The sequence below is a fragment of the Crocuta crocuta genome, unplaced genomic scaffold, assembly GCF_008692635.1.
Source record: "Crocuta crocuta isolate KB4526 unplaced genomic scaffold, BGI_CrCroc_1.0 scaffold253, whole genome shotgun sequence".
NCBI lineage: Eukaryota > Metazoa > Chordata > Mammalia > Carnivora > Hyaenidae > Crocuta > Crocuta crocuta.
Window position 1 is genome coordinate 2,415,782 of NW_027529451.1, and position 25,817 is coordinate 2,441,598.

At 41.0% G+C, this 25,817-nt stretch overlaps 1 pseudogene; it reads right to left on the reverse strand.

The window, feature by feature from the left end:
• Positions 1–19,924: 19,924 nt before the first annotated feature.
• The window catches only part of LOC144228826 (exosome complex component RRP45-like), a 36,079-nt pseudogene continuing 30,186 nt past the window's right edge, over positions 19,925–25,817 (reverse strand).

Consider the following 25,817-nt stretch of genomic DNA (forward strand, 5'->3'; position numbering starts at 1 on the left):
TCCATTGTTCAAAGTGCCCAGAGTAGCTTCCCTGGTGGTGTGGAGGCAGTGACTAGAAAGGGAGCTTCTGTTTGTTGGTCTTCTTCTATTTCTCAATCTCAGTTGCTGGTCGTAGGAGTGGTGAAAACTCACTGCGTGTAGAATTGTGCACTTTTCCATAAACGTGTCATTCCATAATATTAAAGGGTTTAAAAAATTCTGAGTGAAGAAAATAATCATTATCATTTTCGTGGGTTTACTCTAAAGGTAGAAGATTTCCGTAATGACGTTTTCGGTGTTAGAGAACTTTTATTTTGGCTCCCTACAGTTTACGCCACATACAAATATCCTGGGTCCCCACAGAGAATCTACACATGCTAGATGTTATTCCTCTGCTACCTAATGAGCTTTAGGATGTGCATCCTGGCTTCTCTGAGACCTACTGTAAAAGGAAAAAAAAAGACCATAAAAAGATAGTAAAACAAGTGCTTTGATAGCACTTTTAAAAAATTCATAACAGGTATAAAAAGAAGTGACAGCTGTTTAGTGTGTACATGTGCAAAGAACAGAAAATAAACAAACAAAAAAAAGATTTGTGGAGCCATAGAGAGCATCAGTCATATGCTTTGCCAAGTAAGGCTGTACTGCTTCTGATACAATAGTCTTAGTTCCTTCTTTGGCCTTTATTTTGTGAATAATGGATTCACCTGTTTACAAGCCTCCGTGCACTTGGAGGGAGAGACTGGAAGAATGTGATCACCAAATTTGCACTCTCCTGAAATTTCTCTAGTATGTAGGTGAAGCAACTTCTATTATCTGCCTTGCAGTTGGGATTTCTTCCCAGTCCACTGTTTTTACTTGCCAGTCTCTGCCTCCCCCCCGCCCCCCGCCATAGGTTGGCTGGTCTAAATCATAAATGCACATTTGGTGGCACAAGCATTGCTATTCTAAAGCAAATCATACCCACTTTATAAAGTCAGTATCATGAATAGATATCTTCTTTTTATGCATTATCAGTTTTAACGTAATAGGAAAATTAAAGCATGCATTTCCCAAGTATAGAAATCAAATGTAATCTAAATGCAAGCCCCAGGTCGATTGCACAGTAATATTTGGTAGTATGGCTATTACTAATCCCAGCAGGAAAGCAGCACAGATCACTTACACAGTTTACAGTTTGTGCCCACAATGACAGCAGTGGAGAGATAACCAGCAAATAAGGAACGTGCGCCCACGAAACAGCTTCTGAGAATGAGCTCTTCCATTCACATCAGCAGAAAACGTGGTTTGTTTGCCATAAAATGGGACCGCAGTAAAAAAGGGAGACTGTTCCTGATTTTCTGCATTTTATCAAATCTAAATCGCCGTCTGAGTTTCCTACAGGATTTATAGTTGTGATATTGCAAAGGGTGGCTTCTTGGATAAACCAATGCACAGTTGTGTTCCACCGTTTAAAAATTTGCTGGTCCATGTAAGCAAATCTTCCAACTAAATAAAACACATCCCTTAGGCGGCAGGATTCCCTTCCTTCCTTCCTTCCTTCCTTCCTTCCTTCCTTCCTTCCTTCCTTCCTTACTTCCTCCCTCCCTCCTTCCCTTCCTCCCTCCCTCCCTCCCTACCCTCTTCTCTCCNTAGAAATCAAATGTAATCTAAATGCAAGCCCCAGGTCGATTGCACAGTAATATTTGGTAGTATGGCTATTACTAATCCCAGCAGGAAAGCAGCACAGATCACTTACACAGTTTACAGTTTGTGCCCACAATGACAGCAGTGGAGAGATAACCAGCAAATAAGGAACGTGCGCCCACGAAACAGCTTCTGAGAATGAGCTCTTCCATTCACATCAGCAGAAAACGTGGTTTGTTTGCCATAAAATGGGACCGCAGTAAAAAAGGGAGACTGTTCCTGATTTTCTGCATTTTATCAAATCTAAATCGCCGTCTGAGTTTCCTACAGGATTTATAGTTGTGATATTGCAAAGGGTGGCTTCTTGGATAAACCAATGCACAGTTGTGTTCCACCGTTTAAAAATTTGCTGGTCCATGTAAGCAAATCTTCCAACTAAATAAAACACATCCCTTAGGCGGCAGGATTCCCTTCCTTCCTTCCTTCCTTCCTTCCTTCCTTCCTTCCTTCCTTCCTTCCTTCCTCCCTCCCTCCTTCCCTTCCTCCCTCCCTCCCTCCCTACCTTTTTCCCTCCCTCCTCCCTTCCTTCCTTCCCATTCTTTTTTTTGTTCAATGTTGACCATGTCAGTTGAAAAATATTCACAGGCATACGAATATTTCAGAGCACGTCCCTGCTTTCTTAAACAGAACTTGGTAAACCTGACTTTTTGATCATTAAGTCCTCATTATAAACATCACCTGTTGAAAGGAACGATCATACTGTGAGTCCTTTGAAAACCCTAAGGGTTGGTAGAACTATAGCCCCCACACCAAATGGTCCCACATTGCATTTAAAGAAAATTTTTTTTAGTTATTTCTGAGAGAGAGAGAGAGACAGCATGAGTAGGGGAGGGTCAGAGAGAGAGGGAGACACAGAATCTGAAACAGGCTCCAGGCTCTGAGCTGGCAGTCAGCACAGAGCCTGACGCAGGGCTCGAACCACGAACCATGAGATCATGACCTGAGCCGAAGTCGGACGCTTAATCGACTGAGCCACCCAGGTGCCACTCACACTGCATTTTTTAAATATGGTGTCTGTAGTCCATAGTCTTGCTTTTCAGCTGCTTATTTTTTGCTTCTCACAGTGATCTTATTTTTCTGAGAGATGAATCATTCTCTTTGTTTTCTAGTTTTCTTCCTCTAGTCTAATTTGAAGTGTAAGAGAATCAACCAGGGTCATTTGTGCCTTGTACGAAGTATAGGGAGGTTCTGAGTGAAGGCCTGGTGAGGTCTTTCACAAATAAATACATGTAATGTGCTAAGACCTAACACCACACAGTTTCCAACACTTTAATAAAAGCTTAATGGATATTAGCTGCTACAATTATTTTAGTATATAATGTAACTATTAAAAATCATGTGTATATCAGTTAAGGGTACACAAAGCAGTGCAGTGAATACACCAGCCATGAAATGGCTCAGTCATAATAGATGTTTATTGCTCAAATACAGAAACGCCCAGGGTAGACGTGGAGGTCACAAGTAGTTATCTTCCACAAGATGGTTCACCTATCTGGGCATCCTCTGGCTTGAGTCTCTTGCATCTTTGAAAGTTCAGATGTCCTCTGAATCCACCCAGAGAAAGAGGAAGAGATGAAGGCATGAGGGAGGGAGGTTTTCTGGGCCAAATCAGGAAGTACCACACATCACTCCCACTCAGGACTGGCTGGGACTCAGTCATGTGGCCACACCTAACTGCATGAAAGCTTGGGTCTAATTCAATGCCCAGGAAGAGGGGGAGAATGGTGTGTGTGTGTGTGTGTGTGTGTGTGTGTGTGTGTTAGAGTCATACATGTGGGAGAGGGGTTTGGGGTGGAGTGAGAGAGAAAGAGAGAGAGAGAGAATATCCTAAGCAAGCTCCTCCATGCGCAGTGCAGAGCCAGATGCGGGGCTCGATCCCATGACCCTGTGATCTTGACCTGAGCCAAAACCAAGAGTCTGTTGCTCAACCTACTGAGCCACCCACACCTACAAAAATTATTTTGATGGATATCAGTCTCTGCTGTGGTGTTTTGGGTTTGTTTTTCTACATAGAATATTGTGACGTTAATTTTAACAAAACAAGCCATTTTTCTTCTCTGCAGTTTTTACTATCTTCAAACTGTAAAAGGTTTTAAAATTAAAACTACATATGAGCTGATGTTAAAATAACTTTTTTACAATTAGCTAACTTTAAAACTTTGCTAAAACTGGTTATCACTTCAAATTAGCTTCCCCGTGTCACTAGTATTTCTGCATCTTTTTANTTGCATTTAAAGAAAATTTTTTTTAGTTATTTCTGAGAGAGAGAGAGAGACAGCATGAGTAGGGGAGGGTCAGAGAGAGAGGGAGACACAGAATCTGAAACAGGCTCCAGGCTCTGAGCTGGCAGTCAGCACAGAGCCTGACGCAGGGCTCGAACCACGAACCATGAGATCATGACCTGAGCCGAAGTCGGACGCTTAATCGACTGAGCCACCCAGGTGCCACTCACACTGCATTTTTTAAATATGGTGTCTGTAGTCCATAGTCTTGCTTTTCAGCTGCTTATTTTTTGCTTCTCACAGTGATCTTATTTTTCTGAGAGATGAATCATTCTCTTTGTTTTCTAGTTTTCTTCCTCTAGTCTAATTTGAAGTGTAAGAGAATCAACCAGGGTCATTTGTGCCTTGTACGAAGTATAGGGAGGTTCTGAGTGAAGGCCTGGTGAGGTCTTTCACAAATAAATACATGTAATGTGCTAAGACCTAACACCACACAGTTTCCAACACTTTAATAAAAGCTTAATGGATATTAGCTGCTACAATTATTTTAGTATATAATGTAACTATTAAAAATCATGTGTATATCAGTTAAGGGTACACAAAGCAGTGCAGTGAATACACCAGCCATGAAATGGCTCAGTCATAATAGATGTTTATTGCTCAAATACAGAAACGCCCAGGGTAGACGTGGAGGTCACAAGTAGTTATCTTCCACAAGATGGTTCACCTATCTGGGCATCCTCTGGCTTGAGTCTCTTGCATCTTTGAAAGTTCAGATGTCCTCTGAATCCACCCAGAGAAAGAGGAAGAGATGAAGGCATGAGGGAGGGAGGTTTTCTGGGCCAAATCAGGAAGTACCACACATCACTCCCACTCAGGACTGGCTGGGACTCAGTCATGTGGCCACACCTAACTGCATGAAAGCTTGGGTCTAATTCAATGCCCAGGAAGAGGGGGAGAATGGTGTGTGTGTGTGTGTGTGTGTGTGTGTGTGTGTTAGAGTCATACATGTGGGAGAGGGGTTTGGGGTGGAGTGAGAGAGAAAGAGAGAGAGAGAGAATATCCTAAGCAAGCTCCTCCATGCGCAGTGCAGAGCCAGATGCGGGGCTCGATCCCATGACCCTGTGATCTTGACCTGAGCCAAAACCAAGAGTCTGTTGCTCAACCTACTGAGCCACCCACACCTACAAAAATTATTTTGATGGATATCAGTCTCTGCTGTGGTGTTTTGGGTTTGTTTTTCTACATAGAATATTGTGACGTTAATTTTAACAAAACAAGCCATTTTTCTTCTCTGCAGTTTTTACTATCTTCAAACTGTAAAAGGTTTTAAAATTAAAACTACATATGAGCTGATGTTAAAATAACTTTTTTACAATTAGCTAACTTTAAAACTTTGCTAAAACTGGTTATCACTTCAAATTAGCTTCCCCGTGTCACTAGTATTTCTGCATCTTTTTATTCAAATATTCTCCACCATTTTCCAGATAGCAGCCCCATACAGAATTAATCTTATGGAAATAGTGCTATATAGCCAACATCTTTGCTGGGCTTTGGCATTATCCAGACCAAATTTTACCCTTGCATTGCCACATATCAGTGGTAGAATCTTGGATGTGACACTTCACCTGGTGAGGTCTTTCATAAATAAATATATGTAATATGCCAGGACCAAACACCATGCAGTTCCTAACACTTTAAAAAAAGCTTAAAGGTTATTTTAGTACAGTTAATATAATTATTAAAAGTCATGTGTATATCGGTTAAGGGTACGTGATTTGGTTTGCTTCCCTTACTGGGAGCCCTCCGTCAGCCATACTTCTTTACCCAGGCAGCACCGGTTTCTTTCTTTAGCTCCAGTTGATTCCAGTGTGTCACTTTTCCAGCACTCCCAGAGCCAGTTTCAAAGCCACCAGCACCTGTCAGGCAGAGCCCTCTTCTCAGAGGTGTGGGTCCCTTCTTTGAGCTTTAAGTTGTGACAATTCGAACTTCTTCCCTTTGTTTCCCCAGCCTGTGAGTGAAAGCTGATTCCTGTAATTATTACCTATAATACTTCTGTTCCCTTTTCCCCTATTTGGAGAATTTTTAGTTTTCCAGTGTCTGGTTAAAAATGCTTGACATTCAGTCTTGTTAAACTACCAGTGTTGCTGCTGTCTCCTGACTGATTCAGAAATTCTTGTCAGGACTGGTCTCAGGAACAGACCCCTAAACCTGGCAATGTAGGAATGACCTTGCTCATAGATTGACAGTCCAACATGTCTAGGCTAACTAAACATCACCCTGTCTCAGTTTCTGGTTTTCATGGTTGCTGCTTCTGTTGTTACTTAAATAACAAAACTAATATATTTATAGCATTCCTTAGCTTTTAAAGGGTTTTCCTATGTATTACCTTATTTAGTCCTTCGTATCTCTGAGGAACTTCTCAAATGAGGAGACCCAACTTCTGAGATGCTTGAAACCACTGAGTTAGTAAGTACGAGAGCAAAGGACTCAAAATCAGATATTTCAGTGCTTTTTATTCTCTACCCTAAAGTTAACTTTCAGAAACGCTTTCGAAGCACCAACTGCTTCATTTAGAGCAAATTTTGTTTTAAATATTAAGCTTTCTTCCAATGAGAGAACATTGCGCCAGTTGACATGGTGAAGGGGAAAAATAATCCAATAAATTGGCTTAGTTTAGTCATGTAGCTGCAGCCTTAGACAGCTATAATTATGTCTTGCTCGGGAGGAGAAATAATTTTTGGCTTTTCCCATTTGAAAAGATATTAAGTTTCAGAATCTCAGGAAGAAGGAGTATTTTCTGTATTGTAACAGTTTAAGTTGATCAAGCATTAGTAGTAAGAATCTGTTCTTAATTACCCAACTTGAAGGGAATAATCTGAGCATTGCCCCAGGTATCAAAATCTCTCATCCTCATTTCTCAGGGTAACAATGAGCTACATTATGTGAAAGAAACATAAAGCTCCAAATTTAAGTTTACTTTGACATAACTAGAGTGTGCTTTTACAAATGTGTGCGGATTATGTACATTTTTATGAGTTTGACAGAAAGGAGAACGGTGGAGTGGGGAGATACTTGTAATGTCCCGGCTCTTTTTCCAGCCTCTTGAGTTTTTCCAAAGCTTGGCAGGATTATTTTCATACCATTTAAACACTTGTATGGCCAGGGCAGCAAGGGAGTCTAGAATACATAACAAATCCATCTTGTTTCTTCAGATGCAAGTAATCGATCCTAATACTGTTTTGATTTCGTTTACTGAGAGCTATATTTTTACAAAGTCTTTGGAGGAAAAGTTAGTGGCATAATTTTAGGAAATGCCTCAATTATATTTGAGAGTTAAACGTATACTTAATTTTAGTTGTTAATTACCAGCTGCTATTCTTAAGTTCTCTACCATCTTTTTTTAAGTAAAAAAATTTATATACTTAAGGGGTACAACATCATGATTTTATATATATATATATGCATATGTATATGTATATATGTATATACACACACACAGTGAAATGATTACTACAGTGAAGCTAATTAACATATCATCTCCTCACATAGTTCCATTCTTGTTGTTGTGAGAGGACCTGAAATCTTTTAACAAATTTCCAATATTCAGTAGAGGATTAACTTATAACCATCATGTTCTATGTTAGATGGCTCTATAACCATCATGGCAACTTTTTAACCTTTGAGTAATCTCTCCCTCCATTTCCCCTCTCTTCCCACCCCTGGAAACCACCATTTACTCTCTGCTTCTATGCATTTGACTTCTTTAAATTCCATTTACAGATGAGATCACCCAGTATTTTTCTTTCTATGCCTGGTTTATTTCACTTCGGATGCTCCTCTGGTTCATCCATGTTGTTACAAATGTCAGGAGCTCCTGTGTTTAAAACCTGAGCAATTATATGTGTATAATTATGTGGGCACACACACACACCAATCACAATTTTTTAGCTCCTCCTCCATCAAGGGCACTCACATTATTTCCATATCTTGGCTCTTGAGGATAATGACAATGGACATATGAATGCAGATGCTTCTTGGAGGTGCTGATTTTCATTTCCTTTAAATATATATCCAGAAGTTTTGCTGGATAATTCAGTAGCTCCTTTTTTTTTTTTTTTTTTTTTTTTTGGTCTTTTGAGGAACTCTGGACTGCTTTCTATAATGCCTATGCCAATTTTCATTCCTACCAGCAGTGGACAAGGGTTCCCTTTTCCCCATTTCCTTGTCAACACTTTTTTTTTTTTTTTTTTTTTTTTTTTTTTTTTTTCTTTTTATTTATTTCTAGGAGANTGACTGTGATTTGAGTATCCCTGATCACGGTTAGTAAATACGTGTGGTTACCACCCACACACTGGTGACCCCCGCAGCCACGTGTGCTGTTGTTGATGTGGAAATGCTCTCCCTTGTAGCCTAGCAGACTGCTTTTCTAGGCCATGCCACGCCCTTTCCTAGGAATTGTCTGAAGCAAACTGACACCTCAATAACCTGTATTGCAGCTTAGGTTTCCTAAGTGACATCATCTCTGTTTCTACCAAATTTTTATAGTCCTTTTCCCTTCTTTTCACTCTGACAACAAGTTAAACCTTTGATTTGGATGTGATGTGACCACAAGCATCTGCTCCGGTATGGTTTTCTGGTTTAGAATATCACATACACACGAATCCCAATGTCTTTGTGTTTGATTATAAACTCCTAGGGGGCAGGAGTCTGTATAACCTAACCTGTCCCACCCCCGGTATTAGGCAGTTGCTCAGGGTTTTGGTTATAAGAATGATGTTAAATAAAAGAGAAAGCAGGCTCTTAGAGAGGCTAACAATTATTTGGACAGTGGTGATCTTGAACCAAATACATAATTGAGACCAGCCATGGTTCTGAGCTGGGACTTGGCCATCCTTTTGGTTCATGTATTGCTCGCGAACAACTCCCCCACGAGCAGAGACTGCATGGTGAGCCTCGCATGGCCCACAGGTCACCAGCCTCAGCATCTTTAACCTAGAAGTTTGTTAAAATGCAGATTCTTGAACTAAATGCAGTTTAGACCTTCTGAATCATTCTGCATTTACATCATCCCCGAGTGATTTGTATACACTGCAAGGTTCGAGAAGCACTGATGTTAGAAGACATGTTGATCTACTTACTGATTTGCAATTTAATATCACCGTGAAGTAAACATCCTATCTGAAAACATAATCCACTTGAACTATTACACTGGAATAGTAACAAAGTTTGTCAAAATCTTAGAAGATAAACATTTACCTTAACTTTAATATAAATATTAAAGAGGTATCATTTTATATACTAATTTTTCTATCTGTACTATGGGGCATTAAAAAATAGCCTTTCCTTATAAAAACTAATGGTTTTTCTAACCCTGGTACATAGGAACTAATGTTTAATGTACTTTATTTTATGCCAAGTCTTATCAACCTCATGAAATAAAAACTATAGGGACTGTAAAAACTTCTGTGTTCTTTTTAGATATATCTTCAATTTTTTTCCTGCATGTTAGGGTATTTTCTATTTATCTAGTAAATACCTATTTTGGGGATATTCTGGTAGATATTCAACATCACTGAAAGCCAGTATTTTTTCATGTGGCTTTGTCCTGACTCGCCATTTATTTTAAAACACATCCCATTATAAAGCGATCTGTCATTTGGTTTATTTTTGTTCTGATCTTTTTCTTCTTGTTTCCATTTCTCACTGATAATTTCCTTGCTTTCGCCCCTTTGTATTTGCATTATCTGAACTGACACAGTCTGGTACCAGTGCTTGCAATTAGCTTCTTTCTGCTTTTCCTTCAGGAATTCTCCTTGGACTTGGGCACATTCTGTTCCCAGTTTCTCTTGGGAGACTGATAAGGAAATTAAATTACTGCTGCTACAATGCATTTCAGCAACACTGTAGATTTCCTAAAAGTCTGCATTTTCATATCATGTCTATTTTGACAACCCTAAAACCCGATCCTTTCTTAATTTAACAATATATGTCCAGAGGAATTATTTTCGGTTTATTTGTTTTCTTACTCAGAGAATACAGTCATCTTTCAAATGCAAGGGCTAAAAAAAGATAATTACTTTATTTAGTAGAAGGAGAAGGACTTGCATCATTATTCTTTTCTGTGCAACTTCCTGGTTATAATTGAGCTGCCACTTAATTCATCAAACCCTGCTAATCTCCATCAAATGCTAGCTTCAGGTCCTCAGAAACTTCTCAGCCAGAGACGGACCCAGGGTTTCACAGACAGTCTTGTCACCAAGCTGTGATGGACACGATGGATTTAGAGATTTTTTAAAAAATTTTCTCTAATGTTTCATCTATTTCTGAGAGAGAGAGAGAGAGAGAGAGAGAGAGACAGACAGACAGACAGACAGACAGCGTGAGCAGGGGAGGGTCAGAGAGAGGGGGAGACACAGAATCTGAAACAGGCTCCAGGCTCTGAGCTGGCTGTCAGCACAGAGCCTGACGTGGGGCTCGAACCCACAGACCGTGAGATCATAACCTGAGCCGAAGGCAGTCGCCCAACCAACTGAGCCACCCAGGTGCCCCTGGATTTAGAGAATTTTGAATTAAAGGATGTTAAGTGGAACTCTGGCCAGAAGGTTCCCCAGCAACAAGTCGTGGCCACCAAGGCAGGAAGAAAGGGCCCCTAGCAGAGAGCAGGAAAGCTTGGTTCCCTGGGTAGTGCCCATTCTCCCTTGGAAGGTAAAGGCCAAGAGCACGTGTGTCTGGGACCATGAGGATAGAAAGGTGTGTCCTGTTTGCCTGGAAATGATTGGCATCACTCCTGGATTTTATGTGTAAAAGAATTTGTGAAGCAACTAAAAAGTTTGAGTGATTTAAAGATGGTGTATGAAAAATACTCTTTGTTGGGATGCCTGGGTGGCTCTGTCAGTTGAGTGTGCTACTCTTGATTTCGGCTCAAGTCATGATCGCATGCTTTGCAGTTTGAGCCCCGCATTGGAGCCTGCTTGGGATCCTCTCTCTCCCTCTCCATCTCCCTTGCTTGTGCTGTCTCTCAAAATAAAGAATTAAAAAAATTTTTTTTTGTCTACGTATACCCCTACTTAACTAGTTTGTTTTCTTGGACGTCTTAAAAGCATACATTTGTATTGTTATTATGGAAGGGTGTATTATTATTAAGGAAGGGTGGGGGTTAGGTAAGCAATGATGTGTTTCTGCCAGTTGTGTTTCAAGCCTATCCCATGTTCCCACTCCATCTCTGTTTACCTGGGAGGAGAAGTATTAGCCGTTGTAAGACTTCTGCCTCTTCGGGATCCCGGACAGCTTCTGGTGAAATTCCTTACACTAAAGACCCATGTGCTCCAACTGGCCAGTTGGAACAATGATCAATTTGGGTTGATTCTATCACTAAGCTACTCTACATGCAAATAATGGAGAGTTTTGACTAGTTTGGAAACGCTCTAGAAATATCTTTGAGTTAAAATACTTAGAGTAAGAATAATCAAGCCTGTTTTAAAGGGTGTACTGGGATAAGTCTCTAATGCTGTATTTCACTGATTCTAAGATACATTCCCTTCCTCACTTCACATGCAAATTTTCATATGCCTGAAATCAAGATACAGCCTATAGTTCATGGCATCTTGCAGGTGGTGTTGGCAGCAGCCGTAACATGATTGCCATTCTTTGCATGCATGAACGTGGTGGTTATTTCTACTTGCATAACCAAACAACAGCACTTCTTGACATTTAAGACAGCCATATAAGGACCGTTGCATGAAGGTAGATTAAGTTATTGTCTGACCACGTTCTGTTGACACTGGGTAAGATCCAAAAAGCTCTAGCATGAAAACTGGCCAAATGGTTGGCAGCTTAGAGACAGTAGTGGAGCACTCTTTTTAAGAAATGCCTTTCTTAAAAAAAAAAAAAATGCATAGTTATCGGGCACCTGGGTGGCTCAGTCAGTTGAGCATCCGACTTCAGCTCACGTCATGACCTCATGGCTCATGAATTCGAGCCCCATCTTGGACTCTGTGCTGACAGCTGGGAGCCTAGAGCCTGCTTCAGATTCTGTGCCTCCATCTCTCTCTCTGCCCCACCCCTACTCGTGCTTGCCCGTGCATTCTCTCTCTCAAAAATAAACAAAAAAATTAAAAAGAAATGCGCAGTTATCAAGACTGAATCGAAAAGTGCCTGAATCCACAAAGACATTTGAGGAATGCCTTAGTGCCTTACATTCAGCCCATGTTTCTCTTTTTATGCAAAGGAATGATATATGCTAAAAATATGTGCCATATCTGAAAAGAGCCACTTTAAGGAGTATAAAATAAAGAACAAGGAATAAGAAAGGCTTGTCACACCATTTAACCTGCATTGTTTTTGTTTGTTTGTTTTTAGTAATATATAGAAAACCATGTGATATTACTGTGAATGGCATTTTCAGTCACTAAAATTCAGTTGTCCAAAAATGGCAGATAATACCTAGGTGAGCATGTGTACATGTGTAAAGATTATTCCTTAATTGTGCTGAATCTTTATGCAGAAGTCAGTGTTTCTAACTGTGCTTCATATTCTTTAATTTTTCATTTTTTGAAGATTGCTTCTCTTTAGGGAGAGCCCAGATTCTCTCCCAAAGAGATAATTTCAAGAAGTGATTTTCTTTTTCCTCTGTGAGCCTATACTTTAGACCACCTGTGTACCTGATACCTTACTTGCTCTACTAGTTGAGATTTTCTTGGTTGTAAGTTAACAGAAGTCACTAAAGGAAAGCACAGAGCATCTCACAGAATGCAGGGTCTAAGATGTAGGTGAGTTGGAGAAATTGAATACTAGAGTGACCCAGAAGCCCCCTCTCCACTTGCTTTAAATAAGTGAGCATTTTAACTAGTTTGGAAACGGCCCACACACATCCTCGAGGTAAAATGTTTGTTTTAGCAGAGATCAGAGTAATCATTTAGTTGAAATTTTATGGGAGTTCTAACCTACATGATCCTCATGTATATCAAACAGGACCATCTCATTAGAATTTATAAATGAGGGGCACCTAGTTGGCTCAGCCGGTTAAGCGTCTGACTTCGGCTCAGGTCATGATCTCNCATTTATAAATGAGCAAGAGTCAAGAATGCAGGAAGTAAAAGAAGCGAAATTAAGTACCTGTTGGACAATCCTCAGTCAACCTACACACTTTAGCCTCAGAATAGAAGTCTGTGATACTGCTTGACTTTGTAGTATGTGCCCCCCACCCCCAAAATAGGTAATAGTACAACTTATCTTAACAGAAAGGTAGAAACGACTAATGTTAATTGCCGGTTGTTTTCAAACTGGCTGTGCAGGGCGAGTGGGAGGCTACCAGTGACTTTGGCATGTAGATCTCTACATTACTTGGCAATTATCTCTATTCTCTGCTTTCAGACAACCAAAGCCTTTCTTTAAGTCTAAATAACGTAGTATCTTTTGATAAATGGAAAGATCTCTGAAGATGCACTTTGCCTTTTATTGCTCCATTATCCTGGGTGATTTATGGCAACTGAATAAGCAATCAACCCAGGAATGACATGCTCACGTGAATTCTCCTTTGCTCTCTTTGAAAGTGAAAATATTGGGAGATAGAAAAGGACCAATCAAATATAATGAATTTCTTTTACGTTAAGTAAGAGCATCTCTGCAGGTTGTTTCATTATGTGTGTGGGTCCACAAAAGACACGCTAACCCAGAGTCTTATGTTGGCATTTCCTAATTTCTGGTGTTTGGGGGAGATGTTGCTCATTCAGTCACTCAACCAGTATTTATTGAGTGCCTGTCCTGTGCCAGCAATTGGACTAGAGCAGCAGACAAGACAGATGCAGTCCTTGTCTTGTAGCTCAGAAGAGAAAACAAACTACTCAACGAGTCACTGCAGTCAAATAGAACAAGCCATTCTATCCCAACAATAACTATTCTGGAAGGCATGTGATAGGAATGTGTAACCCAACATAAGAGTCTAAGGAATCCTCCCCCTTTGTAAGAAACAAAACAAACGAAACAAAACAAAAACATTTAACTTGAGAACTGAGAACTAAGTAAAAGCCAGGAGTGTGAAATAAGAGTATTCCGGGCAAAGGGAATGACCTGGGCAAATGCCCAAAGACGGGGGTGGGGGGTGCATTGTACTTTTGAGGAGAAAGTCCATGGGTTGTGTGAAAAGGTGCTCATTTCAGATATTCCAGGGATTTTTAAGGTCTTTTAAAGAGATGAGATTGTAATTTAGGCCAAAGGGAAGCCAATGTAGCGTTTCCAGCATGGCTGAAACTCAGAGAATAGGTTGGAAGGTTGGATAGGGCACTGGACCAGGGAAGAAGACCAGGTAGGATACTGCAGTGCCCAGAAGAGAGGTGCTGTTGGCCTGGAGTAGGGTAGTGGCAGTGGAATTATAAGTGGACGAATTTAAAGCAGAGTCAGCTGTGTGGGCATGAAGGAGAAGAAAGAGTCAAGCTTAGCTTTCAGGGTTTTATGGTAGCAACTGGATCATTCTTGGAACTAGTCACTGGGCGAAGGGGGACTGTATATTTGTATACTTCTTTATTCAAAACATCTGAACTAAAATGAATTACTACAATCTGGTATAAGAAGAAAAAAGAGTTGAGGAAAAGAGAAAATGATAATGAAAAAAATGAGACAGAATCAGGGTGCCACCCAGCCCATCCCTGAAGTCCAGCCTCCTTTGAAGAGAAGAGCCACACATTGGACACCGAGCATTTCAGCAGCTCAAGAGAAGGGGCAAACATGGATCACAGTGTTCATGAGTGAAATGAAACCCATTGACTGAAGAAGCCCCGTTCTGCCTGATATTGAGACCAAAGAGAAATTTCTCGAATAAAACTTCAAACAGTGTCATCAGCAACACCCTCCTCAGAAGCAGTGATAACCTTCATCAGATCTTTCCTATATAGTCTCTCAGTATGGACCAGCTCAAAGGTAATTGAAAATTAATTGTGTGAGACAAGGAAATGCTTCCATCAGATTCAGCCTTCCGTGGTTCTGATTGTCACTTCCTGACGATCTATCAGTCCCAGGGCTGGAAGGGTGAGTATCTCTTTCTTATATGGTGTCTGTGAGGTCCTTGAACTTTTATTAAAAAAAAAAAAAAAAGAATAAAGGTACACTATATAATTTTTTTGGATATCAAAACAGGAAAGAACTTGTTGCTGAGAAATAGACCTAGGTTTGAGGGGGTTCTCCAGAGCACATCTTCTCTCAATCAAGTTCCTGAAAGATGTTACTGAATCTGTAAGAAATTTAAGGTTATATTCATGGCTAAGTGCCCAGAGAACAGGTGCTCTGTTTTGTCAGGAAGTGCTAAGCCATGTGCTTTTTCAGTCCAGCTAGGCATAGAATGAATACCCTCCTGTGGAAATCATGGTGTTTAACAATGAGCTATGCCTCAGTAGAAGGCTACCTGGTTTTGCTTAGCTATGAGCCACAGAGGTGTCCCCGGCCACCCACGATCCTCCCCCAGAAAGTCATTTTGAGATCATTATAACACAGATAGATGGGAAATGGAGGTCCCAGAGTTCCTTGTTTTCAGGTACAACTTTAATCTTTATTTCAGAAAAATTTTAAAGCAGCTGTAACCAAATGCCCACTTTGGTCATAAAAATGAGAATCTCAGCAAATAGAGTATCCAGAGAATATCAGCCTTTGAGCAGTGTCATTCCCACTATAGACTGAAAAAATTATAATGCCATTTTTAAAGTATCCATTAAGTTTTTTTTTTTTTTACCAAGATCCCAGCTTCCTAAAGCCTAGGAATAGTAAATCTGTGGGGGTTTTTTGTTGTTACTAAAGAATATGGCTAGTTCTAGAATGTAGTCCTATTACCATTAGATTTCAGTGTGATAGCTAAATTAGTCGACTGCTAGCAATACCTTGGGTATGAACTTGTTTGAACAAGAAGCTTAGTTCTGCTAAAAGGACTCTAGTAAGTGTGAGGGGGAGGGGGCTGTTGAGTCTAGTGGTCCAGAGAATATACGTCAAAATCACATTTCCTGGGTCCTAATCCATGCTCCTCCATTTGACCGTGGCAAATTACATTTTTTGTGTCATTTTTCAGTTATAAAATAAATATAATAATAGTATATAGTTCATGAGTGTATGGTGAGGAAGAAACAATAAATGTAAGAGACTCTCTTGGATATAGTGTCGGACACTCTTGGATATAGTGTCGGACACTTGGATATAGTGTAGGACACTCTTGGATATAGACGATGTTCCATACACATTGGTTGTTATTACAGGTCTTAATCGAACTCTATGCGCTGATCCATTCATTCCATCTGTATCCCAAAAACAGGCTGCAGGACACGAAGCAAGCTAGACTAATAGGTGTACCTCAGCCCAGTTGCTTTAGTGAGGCGGGGTTCTTGAGGACATGTGCTCTCCTACCAAAAGTAAGGGGGTTATCTTCATATTTTAAAACCTGCTTATTCACTCAGGTGAATAGCTATACTCGAGTATAGTGAGTGACTACCATAGCCATTCAGACGCACTTTTTTTTTTTAAATGTAATATATTGTCAAAATGGCTAACATAAAGTGTGTAAAGCACGCTCTTGATTTTTAGGGTAGTATACTCGAGTATAGTGAGTGACTACCATAGCCATTCAGACGCACTTTTTTTTTTTAATGTAATATATTGTCAAAATGGCTAACATAAAGTGTGTAAAGCACGCTCTTGATTTTTAGGGTAGATTGCCATTCATCACTTTCATACAACACTCAGTGCTCATCCCAACAAGTTCCCTCCTCAGTGCCCATCAACCATTTCCCCTCTCCCCGACTGTCCTCTCAACCCTCATTTTGTTCTCTGTATTGAAGAGTTCCTTATGGTTTTCCTCCCTCCCTCTCTGTTTATAACTACTTTTTTTATCCCCTTCCCTTCCTCCATCGACTTCTGTTAAGTTTCTCAAGATCCACATGAGTGAAAACATATGATATCTGTCCTTCTCTGACTGACTTATTTCACTCAGCATAATACCCTCCAGTTCCATCCAGGTTGCTGCAAATGGCATGATTTCATTCTTTTTCATTGCCGAGTATATTCCATTGTATATACAAACCCCATCTTCTTTATCCATTCATCAGTTGATGGACATTTGGGCTCTTTCCATAATTTGGCTATTGTTGAAAGTACTGCTATGAGCATTGGGGTACATGTGCTCCTATATGCATCAGCACTCCTGTATCCCCTGGATAAATTCTTAGTAGTGCTACTGCTGGGTCATAGGGTAGTTCTATTTTTAATTTTTTGAGGACCCTCCACACTGTTTTCCAGAGTGGATGCACCAGTTTACATTCCCACCAACATTGCAAGAGGGTTCCCATTTCTCCACATCCTCACCAGCATCTATAATCTCCTGAGTTATTGATTTTAGCCACTCTGCCTGGTGTGAGGTGGTATCTCAGTGTGGCTTTGATTTGTATTTCCCTGATGATGAGTGACATTGAGCATCAGATGCACTTTCTACTAGAAGTTAAGATGCTGATTAGCTGGGGCCTGTATTGTATCATTAAAAAATAAATGAGCATTTGCATTTTTTAAAGAAGAATCTGATAAGTAGATCAGTGAGATCACATGAGAGATATACACAACCAGAAGGCAGAATCAGGGCTAGAGAAAAGTAGAAGTTGTGGTTTGAATATGGAGGAGAAAGCCTGTTAGGCCTCTCCCTGCTTTGAGGTATACAGTTATAAAATTCATTCATCACAAAACTGGTGTGCCTATGTGGGGTGTGCAAGGAAGAAGAAATAGAACACAAATGGGTGCAAGGCAAGTGGAGGTCTTGTGGTCTGAAATCTTCCAGGAGTTTACCTGTTTCAGGGGTTGCAAACCCAAATGACCAGAGGAACCAGACAGGTAATCTGAAGAAAGAGGGTGAGCACATGGGAGATGAGAAACGACAACTGGCACTCACACTCGGTGGTGGAGAACAATAGAGAGTGGTGGTAACCGGAAACCTGGAGACTCTTTACTTCTTTTCAAAGAGACCTACTACTCAGATCCAGCTGATGGTTATACCATAAAGGAAGGTAGATGGCATATGGCCATGTCTTTCAAGTTTTCTGGAAACAGTCTTTTAATATTTTTAATAATTATTTTTAAATATTATGAATGAATCAAAAATGTAAGACACTGGGGGGGGAGATGGGATCAACATTATTGGCCAAAGTAAAAACTCATCTGTGTGTCCACTTGAGTGTGATTTCTTAAACAGGTAGCTTACCCACTTTACACTGGATGTGAGTTATGTATGTTAAGTAAAACCTTTCCAAAACTTCTCAGTCAAAAATGGGTCCTGTTGTTCAGGTGTCCTCATGGAGTTGGGAGAAATGGGTATAGATTTAGCATCTTTTATGAAGATAAATGATCTAGGAGACTTTATAAGCAAGATGGGCCTTCCTGTCTTGAAGATTTGGATCAGTGGTCATAAACTGTTGGCCTTTGGCCTTCAGTCCAAGCTTTACTGAAATGTAGCCACACCCAATCATTTGCTTATTGTCTCTGGCAGCTTTCCCACGACCACGGCAGAATTGAGTAGTTGCTACAGAGACCACGTGGCCTGCACAGTCTCAAACATTTATCATCAGGTCCTCTACAGAAAAAGTTGGCTAACCCCTCATCCAAGTAAACACATCAACCAAAAATGGTTATATAATCCTAAAAGTACTGTAACAGAAGTGAATAAACAAGAATTCATGCACGTGTATACAAAGTGCAGGGAGAGCCGGAAAGAAGGGGGGGATCACCCCTTCTGGGAGGTGGTGTGGAAGGCTATCCTGGAAAGGTATTACTTGACTTAAGTCTTGAAGGACAGGGCAGAGTTTCCCCAAGTGCAGAAGGTGGAACTTTCAGGCATTCCATGTTTGGGTCACAGCCAACGATTTAAGCTTGTGGAAGAGAGAAAGCGACAAAAGAGGACTAACACTCCCAGGAATGTGTCAGGGAAGCAAGAAAGAATTTTGATCACAGCCTTTTCAGCTCTCAGAATCACTAGGTCCGTACTTCAGTTTATTTTAAAAAGAACCCCTTTGACCCCACTTTAATAGTTGAAAACCAAACATCACATGTCCAATCAACGTGTGAATAGAATAAAGATAGACAATGAATATGGTCCATAAGAAAAAAGTCTAACTGCACCAACCTAATATTTTTTCTCAGGGAGCAATGTGGAAAACAGTAGACATTTGGGTTTTGGTTTAATGAGATAGTAGGATCCAGTTTGTCAAGTGGATGCAGATCCATTTTCTCTAAGAATACTTTGCAAAGAATATGTTCTGTGTCTAGCAGTAGTGTATTTCCTATTTTAATGCCCAGCAGTAACGTTTAGATGGTGCTTGGTAAATACTGACTTAATAGAAGATACTCAAAATCATTTACATTTATTCATTTTCTAATCATTCCTCAAGATTTGTCCAGAGAACACTCCAGAATTACAATTTGATAAGATATCAGAGTCCAGAAGTGTCTGGAGACCATTTGGAGGTTGGCCGTACTCTTTGGAGAGTTTATCTGAGGGCACTTGGTCCTTCGTGTTCTTGCTCATATATTCATGCAAGTCCTAAAAAAGGGACTAGTGTGCCACGTAAACCCATGTCTTGTGCTGATTCGGCATAACATTTTCTTAAGTTTGTTTGACTTAAGCAACAAAGCAGCCCCAAATGTAACTACCCAGGTAAGTTTCACCATCAGATCACACGCTACACTCCTTTGGATGATGCCATGTCTTTGCAAAGCTGATTTTTCAGAGATTGTTGTGATTTTTAAAAGTCGGTATGGAGCAAAAGTCCATGATGCATTGGAAGTGAGGTTGGTGGTACTTGAGAAGTACCAAGTTCAACAGATGCACAAATCTCCTCAGTAAGTAATTACAGTTGCAGAAGAAGTTGCAGAAGAACAAGAATATTCGTCGACTTACCTGATTATTTTTTTCAAGTGACCAGTAGGTCTTTAGGACATACATATTCAAGTGGTTTTTGTTTTTAGCACTGAATAAATATCCTTTTAATAGTTATGTAACCGAATATACAACCATGTGAGCTTCAGTTAGCAGCTCTCTTTCCTTTTTTCACTAGCTTTTGACTTGGTGCCTTTTCTGGTGTTGCACCGATGGTTTTTGTTCTTTGCTTTGGATTCTTGGCTGGTTCTAAAATGATCCTTTCTTTTGTCTGAGAGTTCAGTAGGGGCATCTTGGCTTCTAGTTTGGGGACTTCTACTTCAGTGTCCCTTTTTATGTTATTAGGAATCATTGCTTCATCGCTAGCACCTTCATCGTCTTCTTTCTTCTCAAAGTCTTCATGATCACGCCAGGAGGTTTCTATTCCCTGTTTCTACTTCTCCTCCAATTGGGCAGTTCCAGGCATCTAAAGCACAGGCTTAAAAACAACTTCTTTTGGTTTTTAAATTTTTTTAATGTTTATTTTTGAGGAAGAGAGAGAGAGAGAATGACAGCATGAGTGGGCAAGGGGCAGAGAGAGAGAAACAGAGAACCTGAAGCAGGCTCCAGGCTCTGAGCTGTCAGCATAGAGCCCGATGCAGGGCTTGAACCCATAAACCACAGGATCATGACCTGAGCCAAAGATGGATGTTTAACTGACTGTACCACCCAGGCACCCCATGAAAACAACTTCTGAAAGAGGTTCAGCTTCAGCAATAATTTCTTCTGCTTTCTCTTCCACATCTGAGGTATCAGTATAGGCCTTTTCTACTTTAATTTTTTTCATGTTTTTTTCATGTTTGTTTATTTTTGAGAGAGAGACAGAGACAGAGTGTGGGTGCAAGAGGGACAGAGAGAAAGGGAGACACAGAATCTGAAGCAGGCTCCAGACAGCTTATGCTGACAGCTCATAGTCTGACATGGGGCTCAGACCCACAGACTGTGAGATAATGATCTGAGCTGAAGTCAGACACTTAATCAACTGAGCCAACCAGGCGCCCCTAGGGCCTTTTCTACTTTAAATGCTATGATTCTTTGACTTGCTATAGACTCTGCAAAGCCTAAACTTCCACCTTCTCTCTGAACTTTCGGGTCATTCTCCAAAGCCTTCTGTATTAGCTCTGTAATTTCTAGTACTTTCTCACCAGCTCTTTTACTACATCTCAGAACTTGATCTTTCAGCAGCATTATCCCCCTACAGGATTGAATAGTACAAATCTCTCAGTGCTTGTTCATGGCAGTCACCAGCAAGCCATCCATTACACGTTCTTCTTGTTCATTGGGATCCACCAACAAATATGTACCTTGCCGGAAAGAAAGCAAAACTGACAAATGGGCACATGGTGGATACTTGAGGGTACAGGGTCACACTCTTCAAGTGCATACAGTGTTACTTCATCTCCTTGGACAGAGACATCGGGTCCTCGGAGGTGACAGAGGCGACAGTTACGGCAATGCTGGCGGCAGCAACCTAACTTCTTTTGTTTTAATTTTTATTTAAAAAATTTTTTAATGTTTATTTTTGAGAGAGAGAAAGAAGGAGTGCATGTGGGGAGCAGAAGAGAGAGAGGGAGGCACAGAATCTGAAGCAGGCTCCAGGCTCTGAGCTGTCAGCACAGAGCTGGACACGGGGCTCCAATTCATGAACCATGAGATCAGGACCTGAGCCAAAGTCAGATGCTTAGCCTGCTGAGCTACCCAGGCACCCCAACCTAAATGCTTTTATTTATTTATTTTTTTTAATATTTCTTATTTATTTCTAGGAGAGAGACAGCGTGAGCAGGGGAGGGTCAGAGAGAGAGGGAGACACAGACTCTGAAATAGGCTCCAGGCTCTGAGCTGGCAGTCAGCACAGAGCCCGACGCGGGGCTCGAACCCACGAACTGCGAGATCATGACCTAAGCGAAAGTCGGACGCTCAACCGACTAAGCCACCCAGGCGCCCCCCAACCTAAATGCTTTTAAAGGAAATCATTAGGATAGTCCTTTTGGCCTAGGGGCACTGTAAAAAGATGACTTAGACATGGGGTGCCCTGAATGGTGAGAAGCTTTTGGGACCTGTGTCCTGAGGCATTCCTGCATGCAGAACGCAAGGTTACAGTTGGCTTACAGGTGTGTCCACGCTGAGACTTAGAGCAAGGGAAGGGAGGGTAAGAAAGGCAGGTCCACTCTCTTGAGGGTCCCCACCTGATACTCTCATATCACTTATATTCTACTAGCGACGTCCTAAGTGAGCATAAGCAATGGCAAGCTGGGGAATGTTCCATAGCTTGCTGACATGATCCAGAGCTATATTAGAGGGGGGAATGGATTTTGGTGGATAGCTCAGTCTCTGTACAGTTCACTCGTCCAACTAATATAGAACACACTCCCTTTCCTCGAGAGAGAAAAAAACAAAGGTCGTATGATACTGTGATTTCTAAGGAATATGTATTTGGTCTTGATCCCATTTTTGACACAGTGCTCCTAAAACCCCTGGAATTTCCTAAGTGATGAAAGCAAAAAAAGGTGTTTTTTTTTTTATGTTAATGATCCTTGGACCACACCTCAGGTAGAAGGCTGGTTGCCCGGGCAGTTCCCCAGAGAGTGGTGAAGAGTGGTGGAGAATGGAGGTTTGGAGCTTTCATTCCCACCCTCTTGACCTCTGAGGAGGGGAGAACGGGGTTGGAGGCTGAATCCCTTGCCGATGACCAATGATACAATCCATTGTGCCTGTATAATGATGCCTCCACAAAAACCCCCAGGAACTGGGTTTGGGAACTTCCGGGTTAGTGAACATCCGGAGATTTGGGGAGATTGGCGCACTGGGCAGGCCATGGAAGCTCTGTGCCTTTTCTCCGTACCTTGCTCTATGCATCTCTTTTTCCTGGTTGTTGCTGTGTTGTATCCTTTCTAACCAAGTGGTGATCTAGTAAGTAAAATGGTTCTTGAATTCTGTGAGCCACTCTAGCAAGTTAAATCTGAAGAGAGGGACATTGGAACCTCTCATCTGTAGTCAGAAGCACAATGTTAACCTGGATTTGGGACAAGTGTCTAAAGGGGAGGGAACAGTCTCCTGAAATCTGATGCTATCTCCCAAGCACAGTGTCAGACTTGAGCTAAACTGTGGGACACCTAACTGGTGTTGGAGACTTGCTTGACGGTGTCAGGGGAAAACCCCTGCTGACCAACAAAAGACACAAGTGCAGGGTGCAAACTAAAATGTGTGCATTTATTTTGAGGCCATAGGGATTGGCAGTCGGGAGACAGGATGGGCAAAAATTGACAGTATACTCCAGAGACAAAGGAGATTAAGGTTATTTAAAGAGAAAAGAGAGAATTTATAAGTTGTCATGGACAAAATGTGAGTGATGCTAGTATGGCTACAGGTCTGCTAATCTCTACATGATTGGTTACCAGGGCTATTACTGGGCAGCAAGTCCATTTATGTCCATTTTAACACGCAGCAGATGCCTTGGCTTTCAGCTGAGTTTGGCAACGATTCCAAGAATCTGAGACCGAAGATATACATAAGTCCCACTTTCACTGGGGCCTCCCAACTCCATATTAAAATGACTCTTTTAGCCTTGCTTCCTCCATTTTGAATCTTCTTTCACACACCCCTTCCTCCCACACACCTATTTTGGAACTAGGTATTCTGCATCCTTATGAGTCCCCAGCCAATTACTGTATCAAGCTCTAATCCAGGATCTCTGATAATGCCCAGTTGTTTTCATCAGGTTTAGAGTTGGGTCCTCCTGATCTGAGCATCTATATAATAAAAGACAAGTTATCTACACACACCCCAAACACACACACCCATACACAAGTCACACAATACAGTGGTAACTCAAGGATGGTATAGCTGAGTGACATTGCCATTTAGATAAAGAAGCATTGGTTCATAGCAATAATGGAAGTCTCCTGCATAGGCATTGGGGATACACTTAGACCAGGCAGTGAGGGGTAGCAGGGGATAGTAGTGGTGGGAAGATTAACGTGTTTTTACTTCCTCAGTACAACTTTCTTGACCACTATTTTCTGTGGCCTCTGGCTCCATCCGCTGACAGGTTTGTTTGTTTTTTTTTTTGCCCCTTATCTGCCATTGTTTTATCTGAGGTAGACATTGTGACCATAATTCAGTTTCATAATCCAGTTTCTACTTGTGTCACTTTGGAGACTGAGTGTCCAGCTAGGGCCTGAATCATCACTGTCATTCTTGAAGACTAGTTCTGTGATTTTTTTTTGGCAATATAATTTCCTCAGAATCATAGTAGGCTTCTCATCTCTTGATATCCGGTAACTTCTCATGCTAGTAACTCTACCCAGTGTTCTGTGCTAGACCTATTTCCTCCATTTTCTTTGTTATCTTACTCTCACCATGTGTCTCTTTCACATTAATGGTGGTTCTTTTGAGACCACTAAAACATGAGATGTTGGCAAGAAAGCCATACCTGTATTCCTCTTTCCAGTCATGTAAATCCAGCACCTGGATGCTAAATTATTTCCTTCCCTCATATCTCTATTTGCAAACCAGAAACTTCTCTGAGCCTATCTCTTTCATATTCTCTTTTAGACACTCAACTGACTGAGCCACCGAGGTACTCCACTTTTTTTTTTTAAGTTTATTTATTTTTGAGAGAGACAGAGACGGTGTGAGTGGGGGAGGGGCAGAACGAGAGGAAGAGAGAGAATCCCAAGCAGGCTCTGCCCTGTTGGCATGGAGCTCAGTGTGGGGCTTGAACTCCCGAAACCGTGAGATCATGACCTGGCCCAAAACCAAGATTCGGCCCCTTAACTTACTGAGTCACCCAGGAGTCCCTGAACTCCCCTCTCTCTTGGAACATTGTAGGACAAATAGGAGCAAGCCCACACTCACTAATACTCTGGCTCGTTTAAATGGCTCTTCTTACATTTGTAGGTTTAGTCTTTGTAAATCCATCTATTCAAACACATCATCTAGGATTTTTTTTTCTCTCCCATCTACGATGTTTATTTAGTTTTAAAGTTGTTGGTTTGAGTAACTATGTGAGAGGCTTGGTTCCTGTGGCTTTCTCCAGAACTTTGCAAAAAATCAGTAGCAAACATCTTCTCATAACTTTTTGGCCAGATATCTCAGTCTGGAACTAATTAGTACCAAGGATAACTTAGAATAATCAGACATACCCCATTAGCAGAGGTAAATTCTTCAAACTATGTAACCAATACTCAGGGCTGTATGGGATGAGTATTAAAAACCCACGTCTATTATGGTGGCCACTGGACAAGGTTTGCAAGAGCTGACAGATCCCAGCATCATCAGCTTAACTGCCTTTCGAAGACTTTCCTAGTTCCAGACCTCTGACCATTTAGCAATGAAAGTTGTGGAAAGCTAGGAAATATAAATGACTATAATTAAGTTTTCCTATCTGTTTGTTTGTTTAGCTTTCCTTTCTATCTCGAGTGTATTCATCGCCACTCTTTTTAAATCAATACACTAAGCTCCTCTTAGTAGTTTTGGCAGGCAAGTATATTAAACTGACAAACAGAAGACAAATTCTATTTTGTTGTGCATTTTTACCAGCATCCATTAATCTGTGACCTCTGGTGATATTAGCAATTTGAGGAGGTGTCCTTTAGTTTGCTACCTTACATATTTCCTTTAATGATTGTTATTACTTTTATAATGAAAAGTGCACGTAGAAAATTAACAGATATATGTTTTTTAAGTTTATATATTTATTTTCAGAGAGAGAGAGAGAGAGCATGAGCAGGAGAGGGGCAGAGAGAGAAGGAGAGACAGAATCCCAATCATTGTCAGTGTGGAGCCTGATACAGGGCTCAAACTCATGAACCTTGAGATCATGACCTGGGCCAAAACCAAAGAGTCAGACACTTAACCGACTGAGCCACCCAGGCACCCCTCAAATATCTGTTAATTTTCAGGGCACCTAGGTGGCTCAGTCGGTTAAGCATCTGACTCTCGGCTTTGGCTCAAGTCATGATCTCACAGTTTTGTGAATTCAAGCTCCGCATTGGGCT